The sequence below is a fragment of the Dermacentor albipictus genome, chromosome 1, assembly GCF_038994185.2.
Source record: "Dermacentor albipictus isolate Rhodes 1998 colony chromosome 1, USDA_Dalb.pri_finalv2, whole genome shotgun sequence".
Taxonomy (NCBI): domain Eukaryota; kingdom Metazoa; phylum Arthropoda; class Arachnida; order Ixodida; family Ixodidae; genus Dermacentor; species Dermacentor albipictus.
In genome coordinates this window covers 320,181,010-320,194,294 of record NC_091821.1, presented here as the reverse complement: position 1 = coordinate 320,194,294, position 13,285 = coordinate 320,181,010, and the positions used below count along the sequence as shown (strand labels likewise).

Here is a 13,285-nt window from a genome sequence, read left to right as displayed (position 1 = left end):
AATTAAAATCCAGCTTGCATAAAAAAAATGAAGGCTGAGATGAACCGGTCCTAAGGCTGGAAAAGTTAATAATAAATTGTAATGACCCGTTTCGTTGAACAGAGAACAGCGCCGAACTGTAATGTAACTAAAGGTAAGGACGTCACACTGGCATGTTTGTGTCATTTGTTCAGCACAGAAAAAAAAGAACACTTTGCGTGGATTCTGATTTCCTACTATTCCACACGATAGTAAACGTGGCACGCCGTGCACACAGAAAAGCACCATGTCCAAAAGTAGAACATTAGTTAGGTGTTTCTCCCGTCTGCCCAGTTTTACTAGCCCCAATTGGCAACAGCCTCATTCAGAAAGGCAACAGTATCAGGCAACTAGAGATTAGGGGCCCTTACCTAATGTCTTATACAAGGTGTCATGCTGACTAAAAAGAGCAAGCTAGCCATGCCCCTAAGTGGCAAGTTCCGCTTCACTTGTAACTTTGTACACACTATAAAAAATGGCCCAAACGGCCGATCGATGGAAGCGCTATTTGCTAGGCCTTGCTTTTGCTGCCGTCTTCAGCTGTGCAGGTGCACGGTCGAGAGACACCTTTCTCGTAACGAACGGTGATCAGCTAGTAAGAGCAGATTACGTTGGTTTATTTCATATCCGCCCTCGACAAAGTGGGATAAAGAACATTACTTCTACTATTGCTGGCTAAGTCAGTGAAAAAGAACAATCCAAATTACACACCCACATGTACATGATTGTACACAGGTGCTTTAGTGCGTGTTAGATTTATTTATTTATTTATTTATTTATTTATTTATTTATTTATTTATTTATTTATTTATTTATTTATTTATTTATTTATTTATTTATCTATTTATTTATAGGTACTGTCAATCCCAAGAAGTCATATAATAGACATAGTGAATAGTAAAAAATAAGTGAAATATTGTACTGTGCAACGTGAACAACAGCAGTCTGTGGTAGACGCAATGCAGTGATGAAGCCAGCATGAACAAAATGATTTACGGCTAACACCTGAAGTGGCATAATGATCAGTGCTCTAACATAAGGAAAAATAAACGAGTCAGGAAAGCCATTACAAGGCAAGGGCACTCAATGCCCGGCTGCAAGGCACACAAGCCCTTTTCATCCAACGAAAGAGCAGGCGGTGGCTCAGTGGCTTAACAAATAAACTGAACAAATATGTGGCTTAGGACAAAAACGCATCGTCGCTTCAAGATAGAAAGATGCGTGTTCCCCATATTCTTTTTGGACGGCACGTAAGCGTGGTTCGAGAGGATAAATTACGTCATCATCTTGCGCTGATATTACATTAGGACGACGGAAAGGGCTTAGACAACACGACTGTTGAGTCTCTTTATTTTTTCTTCATTCTGTCGTTTTTTTTTTCGAGCTGCCCAAAAATGCGAAAATTTTACAGCAAATTTAAGTGCCACGTGCGTAGCGCTGACTGTCCCAGCCGCTTGGGCTGAAAGGCCCGCCACGCGACGCGAGAATGTGCCGAACACAAGCGCAGTTCCGTTTCCTTTTGTTCCACCGATAGCTGTGCAGTACGAAACGGCTGCACAGGAAGCGCTTCTGAAGACCGTGCCATTCCTGAATCTGCGACCGCGTAACAAACGGTAGCTTCCTGCCACTCCCGGCACCCGGACTCCTGCTCGGCGGCAGCGCCTTTCGGGCAAGCGTCGCTCCGGAGGGTGCACCGTGCGGTGGCCCATGGCAGACACGCTTGCTGCCAATCCGGCGTGTTCGATCCAGCCGGTCCTTGCGACCCAAGTCACGAAGAAGGGGGCTACCCCGTGTGCCTCGCGCGAGGAGAATTATTTATGACCGCCAATATTCGCCGCGTCTTCGCGAATAATGCAACTCCCTGCCGACGAGCCCGACGAAGTCGTGGCCCAACCAGGCAACAAAGCAAATGGTCACTGCTGGGGAAAAAACAAAGATGCACGGGGCGATAAGCAAAGCGCAGAGCAGAAGTGCCAACAGCAAAGTAAAATCGAAGCAGATGCATTGGCGAGAACTGAGGAACGCGGGCGTGGTTCTCGGTAGACTGTTTGCTTTTGTCTGGCGTGCCCTTATAGCGCAGCTGTGACCGCCCCGGCGGCTTGCATGTGCGGCCGCGTCAGCCGCTACGTCGACCGTTGCCTTGAACACCGTGCCGCCGTTGTTGCAGACCCTATATTGCGCTACATGGCCGTAGAGGAGGAATGCAGCCTTCACCTGGGTGTCACATTTGTTGGCGGCCCATCGAGGTAGGCTTTCATTTTTGCCTCTTAGTATTCTTGCAAATACGCGAGAGTATGATGGCGCTCAGTTATTACGTTACAGCAGTTTTTCAGCGTCCAGCAAGAGATTTTGTACAAAAAAAATATTCTAAATCAGAAAATAGATTAGTACAACAATGTTAGTGAAACTACATCACTATTTTACCAGTATTCTACTTTTGTCAGCCTCTTCCTCCGTCCCTTGCCCTGCGTACATTATAATGTGATGTCAACGACAAGCGTCACTAAATATTTAGAGCCATTCGGCGGAGAAGAATGACATACGTGATGATCAGGGTCTCAAAAAACGCAGTAGGTAAATGGCACAACCTGAAGTCTCTGCGCAGAATTTCAATATATATATATATATATATATATATATATATATATATATATATATATATATATATATATATATATATATATATATATATATATATATATATATATATATATATTGTGTGGAACAGAAGTGCCAGCAGCAAAATCAAATCGATGTAGATAAATTGGCGAGAATTTAACAGTAGGAATTTCAGCAGTTTTTGTCAGTAGAAGGAGCTGGTCGAAAAACGCAAACCGGCTCGTACTTGCCTTTTGAATGTTGCTGCCACAGAACTGGAAGGCTAACGCTGAAATTTATGCATTTTTGCGTGCTTGCGCGCGCGCGCCTGTTTATCGTCTGTTTCTTCAACCGTCTTCGTATACTTTTTCAGTTCGATGCACATTATTATTCAGCACCACAGTGGTATCAGCAGCATCACTTAAAACACGAGCTCTGGTCTAAAACATTTGTTTTCCCGGTGATGCCTTTTAAAACGAAATTCAAGACTTCCGCGTTTCGGGCCGCAGAAAGTGAACACAGAAGTTCAAGCTGCATGTTCTTATCTTCTATCAACCGTGCCTTCTTTTTCTTTCTTTTTTTGTTTGAAGCACTCCCACACGTGGCTTGCTTAAATAACTCGGTTGCACACCGCTAGCCTTTCTGTCGACAAGCCGGTGACGAACACGTACCGCATATACAAAGCGTCGATGCTTGCGCACAGCATTGTATATGTTCCTTGAGAGCGGTGCGTAGGAAAGTAGTAAACGCACGCTCAAACTGGGGTTCGCCTGCGCATTATAACTGAAAATGAGACCATGACGCTTTAGCAAGTAGGTTGTTTCAACCAGAAAGCCCGTGAATAATGTGTACCTGTTTTCGTCATCATATAGAATAATTATTATTGAAAGCTGTCTCAGTTCAGCTGCGCCGCTTCAGAGATCTTGAGAACTGGCAGATGGTGCGAATTCAAACATCACAACAACACCTTCTTCGCTAAAGACAACGAATATTGCTAATTCGGCTGCGTAAAAATTCGTGTGCATGCTCTATCACAGTGCACTTAGCGATAGTACTGAAAATACGGTTTCATTCATCCCCAATTATTTACTTTTATTTATGTATTGTGCCTCAACGATACGCGCAGGATAAGCGCGTACGTCAGGTGTCTTGATGACACCTGACACCATCGCAGACAAATTCGCAGACTCGAATCCCGGATGCAGCGGCCACATTTCTATGGGACTGAAATACAAGAACGCCCGGGCGCTGTGCACTAGGTGCTCTTTAAGGAAGCCCAGGTGGTCGAAATTAACCGACCGACCAACCAACCGACCGAGTGACCCGACCGGCCGAACTTTGCAAAAGGATCGATAAGTGGGCTAGTTGGCCATGCATTGTTAGGAAAACTTACTGTTCTTTTACTACGTCGTGTGTGTTTAGAGCAGTGTAACATACTTCACTGTGAATTACGTGAATTTCGGAAAACTAATTACCAAAAAATTGGAGAATTTTTGTTAGAGCCTTTGGGAAAAATTTGGAGGCTGTCACATTTTATTGCTCCCCCCCCCCCTCTACTCCCCCCATTACAGAAACAAATATATGGAATATTGAACGAGTTCGAGACATCAATAATCAAATTTTAACGACCATGTCCAGGATATCTTGAAACCAAGCTTGCTGAGAGCGCAAGAAAGGTGACCCCGCGGTCACCTTTTATTTAAGCATCCCCAAATAAATGCCCCTAACTTGAACATCCCCAAAAGTTTGAAACTGAATGTCTCCGAAGACAGTGCTACCACGCGTTTTATCTGGCAAGCATCGGATGCGATTTGCCGTGTAAGTATTTACCGCGACAGGTTATAAGATTCAAGCTTCGTCACGTATTTCGTCACAGGATGTTTCCCTCTCCGTTATAGAGATGCTAACGGTTGAATCACACGACTCAGTCATGGCTAATTCATCTAAATTTATTAAATGTCCCTTTTACAGATTCTCTAAGAAAATATTCTGCGCGAATGACTTCCGGTTTCGATCTGATGCATCATGTGTTTTGAAGTTCTTTGCTGGCCATCTGTGCTAGCATGAAATGTACTGTCGAGGTCTTCCCGATGGCACAAACTCTCTGCGCCCATCATCCTCAAGACTGTAAAATAAACAGCCATTAAGGGCAGATGGGTTAAGTTAATTGAATTCCTGGGTTTCGGTGCCAATTAAAACCACTATATTATTATGAGGCACGTCGTTATGACGGACTCCAGACAAATTTTGGCCACCTGGTATTCTTTACGGGGAACCTAAATCTAAGTACACAAGCATTTTCGCATTTCACCTCCATCGAAATGCGACCGCCGCGGCCAGGATTGAAGCCGCGACCTGGAGCTCAGCAGTGCAACGCGATGGTTGTACTGGGTGAGGGCCAGGCACGTACCCAGAGACGGGGGGAGGGGGGAGGGGGGAGGAGGGAAACCACGGCGGAGGTGAACAAGGCGTTAAGCCATCCACATACGTGGGTGAAGCACTTTGCATTTCGTTTGAGAGCTTTGACTCTCGTCAGCGCTCGCTGCCATTTCGTCTTCACAGAGTGGAATGGTTGTCGATTTTTTCACTCCTTTTGCATGACGGTAGGTGTGGGCATCTCCTGGGGCGTGAAGGCCAATTTTCTCATCGATTCGGTGCCCGCGCGATTCGCTCGAGATGTGTTCATTTGTTACCATGTATTCAACGGTCACGCGCATCGCTGTTGCTTCGTTAGTACAAACTTCGTTCTTTAGACTAATCCAGGGACCGGGAAAGAGATTCGGTTCGTAGTAAAGTGGCCTAGGTATGCTCGTGGAACGAGTTGCGGCCGGAGAAAACGCCAGTTGGGTTAGACCTTTCCTTTTGCTTCATTATTTCCTCGAGTCACGGCTCGCCGCGACGCTGGCAGATCCCCGGAAGCATATACCCGCGATATGGGTTAGATAAGGTGGAAAATAAAATATTGTCAGACAGCGTCCATCATCAGACCCTGCAATAACCGGTAAAACCATAAATAATGTGATTCTCACCCGTTACCTCGTCTGGCTTTTCCCTAATTGTACAGCACATTTTCTGCGAAATTGGCAACTGGAAAAAAAAAAAGTGTCGCGAAGAGTTGAGAAATTGAGCGATCTACTTAGGGAGGGAGCCAAGGCAATAGCCAAACAGGAAGGAAAAGCGAAAATTAACAAATTTAACTGTTGTTTGTGAAAATATATATGGATCAACACCTCTTTATTTAAAAAGGAAGTAGAGAAAAGGCCGCCGCAAGTGGAGAATAATTCCGTGTGTTTTGAATAACGCTTCTACAGTTATCAGTGGAGTCGCCTAGGCTGACGTAGCCCTTTTCTCTGCTGTGCTGATGTGAGTGTTTTTATAACCTTCCGCGGTGGGCGCAGTACGTCTAGAACCGCAGCGTCCTGCGCTCTACGCGGTTGCACGGTACTGGTGACCACGCGTCGTTACGCAACTTCCCAAATAACAACGCGGGTGGGTTTTGCCACTTGAGTTGGTAAAGCAGTAAACGAGGAATTCAAAAGAACTCTGATTGTTCCGGAAACATATATATTTCTCTATAATTCTTCCAGGGCTAATTCAAAAAACGCTACTAGAAATGTTTATTTTTTTACTTTTGCTTGTTTATTTGTTCTTGACGGCGCTCTTCCTGCGCTTCTGTCATGCATGAGTCCATTTGATGTGCTTCCTTGTTTGCCAAGTAAAGGAGTGGTGTATCTCACAGGCGTACCCGTGACGTACACCTTATTTCAATTCTCCTTTGTGGATTTGCGCGTATTTGTGGCGAATGGTGAGCATTATTCATAGTTGTACTAGTAAAGCTACCTCTCCCCCCCCCCCCTCCCCCCAATAAAGAATCCTGGGTACGTGCCTGGTGAGGGCAGATGGGTACCGAAGCGCCTTCTGCGTTCGGAGCCAACCTGGTTTCAGGGATGAGTAATGTATGCGTTTGGTAAATTCGCGACGAACCACGAAAGCTTTCCGAGCTGTGGCACCTAGAATGTTAGACCTGTGCTAGAGGATGTTGCACTGCTATGAAAAGCGAAACCCCCCGTTTCAGTAGAACCGCTTAATCACGTGAAGTATGGCAGCAGTTGCCGTCTGCATGTGGTAGTGAATGTTGAACAGAAACTGCGCATTGAGTATAGGCTGCAAGGCATTCCGATGAGAAATGCAGCCTTCTTCTTCGTTAAATATTTCTGTTGGAGAAGGAGCCAGAGATGCGTAACTAATTCATGGAGCAAGCTGTAACGGCCCTACTGTAAACACTAGTGTTAGCCATCGCGGAAACAACAAGAAGATACGAAGACAAAGAAGGAAATGGATTGCGCTTCTACCTGTATGGTGAGGGTGTGATTACCAGGCGACAGGTACATGTGTTACCGTTATTACCCATTCGCACGCGAATAGCCACCCTGTGGACAGCCGAGCATATATCTCTGCATCTCGTTTATTTCCGGATGCACGGCTCTGCTTTTTGGTTAGCTGTAAATAAACTAGCTAATTAATACTTTGGTTTGCTAACTGTAACCTGCTACAGAAGTGTAAGCCCCTGTTGTATGATGCAGTGCCATGAAAGAGGACAGCGCCATAAGAGGCTTGATTCACTTGACATATCCACGGCATTTTCGTGCTACAAGCGTCCATTTCAAGGGTAGATACGGCTGTAGCCTTTCTTAGATCTCTGAGTGAAAACAACCATATTGTAGCTGATTGAACGTTTTATCTTAATTTACTAAATCGTACTTACTTTCTTACGGCTACAGAATCCGAATGACCTCTTCAAGAAAGACATGCTATTATCATACAGCTCTCTCTCAGTCAGTAAAAAGGCAAGGAATATTCTGTTAAGGTGTTTCAGAAAAGCAGCAGTCATCGTATTTATTAACTTTGTTTTCGCATTGTCTTTAGCCAACTTCAGTTGTACGCACATTCTTTTATAAATATCAGCTCTTTCACAAAACTCAAGCAGCATTCCATCATCGTTATGTCTGACAGCCACAGAAAAAACTTATTTGCATATCAACCAGTGCAGTGGCTTCTTGTACAGAAGTTAGTGATGTACTTTCGCTTGTGTCTGCTGGAGAGACGTTGGCAGGAACGGCCATTTCACCATTAATAGCCATTAAAGCTAATAAGATGTACTGGAAGCCATTTTCATGGAGCGTACATCCAATGGAAATACCGGAAAAACAGATGTCGTTTGATATAAACCAAAAGCAATGTCCCTGACACAGTACCACATATTACGCTAGGATCAAACAATGTAAGAGCAGCTTTATCACTTGGAAGCTTTGGGCATAATAACGCGCAAAAAATGCAGATGTACGAAAACATACTAGTGAGCATTCCAAGGTCACGGGGATATACTGTGGAATTCGCTCTCTGGTACCGATAATAATTAAGTTCCATATTTTCAGCTGAATAGTAATCATTGTCATCACACATGCAGTAAGTTAGGATTGGGCACATTCAAACTTTCGAGCGTATAAATTGCTTCAGCTGTCAATGAAAGCGGCCCCTACCATAGCTCATATCCCAATTGACACTGAAACTACCTGCCAATTCTGCCCCCAAAACATATATTCAACAGAACACCTAACATGTGCCATATGCTTTCAAGATACAGAGATATATATAGAGAGAGGAACGTTTGGGCACCAATATTAAACTGACCGTACGGGCAAAGACATTTTTTAAATTCGAACTAGAAAATCGCAGACAATTGGAGATTCGTTACCCAATGTGCGGAAGTGAAGCACATAACTATATCGAGCATGAACTGTGGAAGCAGAATGCATCGCTGATAAATTTATTTGTTTAGATATTTATTCCCCAAATCTTAACTTACTTGACACTGAGAACACAATGATAAGGAAAACATTCTTCACCTTTGCCATTTTCTGTGCCCTTTAAAGGGTCTACAAAGTAAACGGTCACATTAGTAGTTTCTACAGTGAAGATTTTTTATAGGTATATTTTATGTCGTATAATGCCAGTTTATGTGCACACGTGTTCCGTGAGCTTGTGTTGCTACGTAGGTATACCTGGTCATTTTCTGGCCTTAAGCACAGGGAAATAGTTTCCCTTCCATGCTTCGATCATTTATATTTCTAACGTGCACAATATGCCTATGTAATTAATTATCTCATCGTACCTTTTAGGGCATATGCTGCAATCGCGAACTTGGAGCCTAGTACTAGTGAAGTCATGTCTGCTTAATAAAAATTCAGAGACGAACACAATATTCGGAATCTTCGTCCTCAAAATCTGCTGAAGAATTCATTGGCGCCCCAGTTAAGATTTTCTTTAACAGGGAGGAATGCCTCTGTAAAACTGGTAAGTGGAAGGCCAGTGTATTTCGCAGCACCTTTTAAGGACGGCTATCTCGAAGTTGGTGCATGTCTAGAGATTTCGCTATTTCAGCGTGTGTCCAAAATTAATTTAAATAAGAAATGTAATTAGTGATTTTTTTTAATCAACCATCTGGACATCACAACTTGTCGCGCATGTCCGGCCCTTTAGGTATAATTCATCTGAACAACTCCATTCGCCCTGGATGCACCACAATATTTCTTAATCAGTTTAAATCTCGAAAAAGAAGAAAACGCAAGAGAACAAGGAGAAAGTAAAGAACATCCGCTATAGTCATCTGCGTCATACTACAATGAACGCACCGTCGCTCGAAACCTCAAAAGAAATTTTTCTGTCCCCCAGCATCAATTATGTCAAAATAAATGAAATATCTCAACTATTTAAGTTAAGAATACATTTGCACCAATAAATGAATATTTCGTGTCCTGGCCGTACGTACCATAAGTCGCAAACGGATCACATGGTAAGTCGGTAAAAATGAAGATTGCCCGAGCAAGGTTCTTCGCCACCGCCCCGGGCTCTTCGACGTCGGGCTTTCTTTTGTTTGCTAAAGCGACATAGGGAGTTTAACTCATTGGACGTTGTCCGTGCGCTCCAATCAGAGCTTCTTTCATTGCAAAATCGTGCTTGGCGCTCGAAGGCGCCATCCGCTCTGCGCTCTCGAGCCTTTCACGTCGCTTCGTCAGGCCAGTCACTCGCGGCGCGCATCAGTTAGGACTTCATTTTCTTGCCAGGAGCGTCCCGCACTGCTTCGCACTTCCCCGCAGTCTCGTTTTTTGCCTGTTTCTGTCAACGCAGCTGCGAGCATCGGCAGAGCAAAGGGGGCCGCCGCGCCGCATTCAACCTGCCGCACACCACGTGATTCCGGACTCGAGCCTGGTAACGGCGCAAGCCACGGCGCGGCGCTAGCGCCTCTAAGCCTGCGCCGCCCGTGCCGCCGCCGCGATAAGCGCAGAGCCCGCAGCCGCGGCGGCCCCTCGGTGCACCTCTCCCCTCCGGCGCGCAAATCAGGCCCGGGCTGACAGTCGCGCCGAGCGCTGCGCCGTCGTCGCCGGCAGCCCGAGGTCTGCGCTCTTCTTGGGACGGCCCACGCAGCGCTGACTTTTGTCCTTTGCGTCAGTTTCGTGAGGTATCTCGGCGCCCGCCCCTTTTCTCTTCCGACAGCTCTGTGCGGTGTCAATTGTGCGGGCGCGTTGCCGTCACGTTATTCTGCCACCACCTGTCACCGGCCGTTTCACACTCCTTTACTTCCATCATCATCAAGGAGACACTGGGTGACCGAAGTGACGATCCGGAGAGACGCAATCAAAAGAGCTGCTGGAGCTGCTTTCACAAGGACGGATCTGTGCGGGTGTTGTGACTGTGTTACGTGAAGTGACGCGTTGCGCTCCCCAGGCACTGAAGCTGCGTGCTTCCGCCGCAGTTTGGACTGCGTGCAGTCAAGAACCTCTGTTCGCTGTTCGCTCAGTCTGCCTCCTAAATAGCCGCTGATCGACGCCTATTATTCTGATCAAGCTTGCGCACGCGGTGATATTAATGACCTTTCGATGTTGACGTGACACTAAAGGCTGCTTCGTACGTGGTAGTTCCCTTGTGGCCGCACGCTGTTCGTGACGTTGCGCCTTGGAATGATGTTGCTGCTTGTCCCTTGTGGATTCCGTTACTTCTAGATCTGCTAACTGTCACGGTAAGGCTGAGCTTTCTTCTCAACTTCTCAGTGTTCGCTACTGCCCAGGGGCTGCTTTGCTTACTCTGCATTCACGTGCCTTCTCATCGGAAGGTCTCTTTTACTGCCGGCTCCATTAGCTCGTTTTAGGTTCTGAGTGACGATTGTACATTGGAAAGTCACAGCATTGTATTAGAATAGCAGTTAATTGATTCTTTCCGGCGTGGATTTATTCGTAGTTTCTCGTTATGCATGACAGTGGTTCACGGGCATAAGCTTTGCTCTTTTGTTAGATCATTTGTTGAGTCTCAAATTCTGTTAAGTTAAATGCAGATCTTCTAGACCCTGCACTTCTCTTTGACGGTGCCACACCTAAAAATAGGGCGTGAGCACAAGAAAATAGTACAACTGAACGATCGACTGGCAACTGGCAAACATTCTCGTAGGGTAGAGGCGACAGTGATATGAGGTTGAAATTGAACGAAAAAAAAAATAAAACGGCGCGTGCTGGCATGCTGCAGCTGCGAAAATTGTTTTCACCGGCCACTTTCCTCGTCATCTGGAGCATTCTTTGCCCAAAACCCAGGTTTCATTTCCAGCCACGCCAGCCACACTGCGATTGGGGGCAGAATGCAAAGACGCTCGTCTGCATATATTTAGGTTCAGGTTCTCTCGCTCCCTCATAGCACAACTGTGGTGTCGGGATGGCCAACATGTTTCCAGCCGGAGTGGTACATTGACGCGTACTGCGGCGCTGTGTTTCGGCTCCACGTTCCTGCGCATTATAAAGTTAAAGTTGGCGTACAGAGGTCGAGATGAACTGCAAATCGTCGACCTCGGGAAATAACATGGTGATGTTTGGTGCATGACACATACAGACAGTACCGCCTGCTGACATCAGATTAAGACGCACATCTAGCGTAGCAATGATTAGCCGAAGAATGTACGCTTCAGCGCAGCCCGAAGTGAAGTTTTCTGACAGTAGTGAGTGAAGGAAGAAAATTTTTTGGAGGTCCTAGCCATTGACGAAGCGCCACCTATCGGCCACTAATTTCAATTACAGCCGAAGAGTGTAATTGTCGGTCACGGACATGGCCATTTGCCACACTCTCGCGTGGTCTGTCATAGTGGCAGCGATAGTAGACGCCATTTATTAAAGTTGACTTAAACAGTCGTTGCTAGGTAAAACTAGAAAATATTTTGCGTGCAGTTCGTTTCTAAGACGTTTTGTGCGTGTTTCCTCCCCCAGCACATGATGTCATGTCCCCCTATGTCGGAGATCTCAACCTTTCATTTAATTTGCCTGATTTTCATGCTGTGCTCATTCACAGCAGTTTGCTTTGTATAAACTTTCTGAATGCTACGTCTCTCACATGCAATAGATAGAGTGTGTATGTGAAATTTGGCGTACTTTTTGTGGTGCCTGCACGTTTGTAGCTAAGTAAACAGTGGTCGTCAAGTGTTCATTGTCCACTACAAGATAAATTTGGGGGCGGGGGGGGGGGGCGCGCTGTTGAAGGTTAGATCACTTCATTTGATATCGAGTTCCTACAGCACTTAATGTCAGAAACCATAATTGATTTTGGTGGTAAATCGTTTCGTATGTCGGGGAGTAAGGAATGGCAGTGTCTGGAAGGCGAGCGCACCAGATTTGAAGGGACACAAGGAACAGCAGAAAAGGGCTGCGCTAGGGGAACGGGAGTTAGGCATTAACGGCGACCTCTTAGTCACCCGGTCTCGCGGGCTATCGGGAATCGTGGCCCCGTGATGAGGTGCTTAATTAGACGCGCATCGCTGCCGAATGCGCCCGCAGACCCCCTCCGCTCACCCGCTCCGCTGGGCCTGCGAGCGCTTGGCCGTGCATGTGCACCCGAGGAAGGCACTCGCCTGCTAGACCCGGCTATGCGACTATTCATTCCTCTTGTTAGGCTGCGCCACTGCTTGGATTCTGCCTACTCGGAGAACATTACGTGTGTAGTGGAACTTCGTCGCCGCTTCTGAAGATTTTTCATATGTAGACCAATGGTACCACGTGTCCAGCCAACTATCGTTACACACTTCCTATGGCTCAATATCCGTAAGAACTTCACAGTAAGCATATATACTTTCCGTGCTATTTTTATGGATATCAGTAGAGGGCATGACTAGAAAAAGCTTGCAATGTTTGAATTTCTGTAATGCAACAGGTAAATAGCGCACAGAAGAAAATATCTGTCCTTTCGTTTCCTATATTGCTTTGTCTTATGTTGACCTCTCTTACGTGAAAAATGTCGCAATAGATGTAAAAAAGATACAAAAATGGAGCTTTAAAATGATCTCATTCACCGAGACATTTGGGCACAAAAGTGTGCACGAGGGCCCCACCGATTCGAAACTGCGCCACTTTTGCGACCGCGAATCATCAGTGCCTTCACCACTAAGCCAAGCTGCCTAGGACAGGTCTTATAATACAGACATTCCATCGTTTATCATTTCCACGGTCAGCCTATTTAAAATACTGCAGGACAAAGGCCGTCATCAGATATCTTCAATTTCCCTTGTTTCAGAGCCGTGCAACTCTGTATATGCAAATTTCTTACCCTTAGCAAGTTGTCTACCACAGTCAGAAAGATT

General features: G+C 45.7%; 1 protein-coding gene across 3 annotated transcripts in view; it reads left to right on the top strand.

Moving 5' to 3' along the window:
* Positions 1-13,285, top strand: part of LOC135903884 (kin of IRRE-like protein 3) — a 612,412-nt gene that overhangs the window by 396,290 nt on the left and 202,837 nt on the right. Inside the window, exon 1 of one of the 3 annotated variants that reach the window (XM_065434334.2) lies at positions 1,480-2,264. The exons of 1 other annotated variant lie outside the window; for it this stretch is intronic. The gene's annotated coding sequence lies outside the window, so the exon portion shown is untranslated. Of the gene's footprint in view, positions 1-1,479; positions 2,265-9,885; positions 10,694-13,285 lie in introns of those variants that run through there. One more of the 3 variants, XM_065434325.2, reaches the window with a different exon arrangement.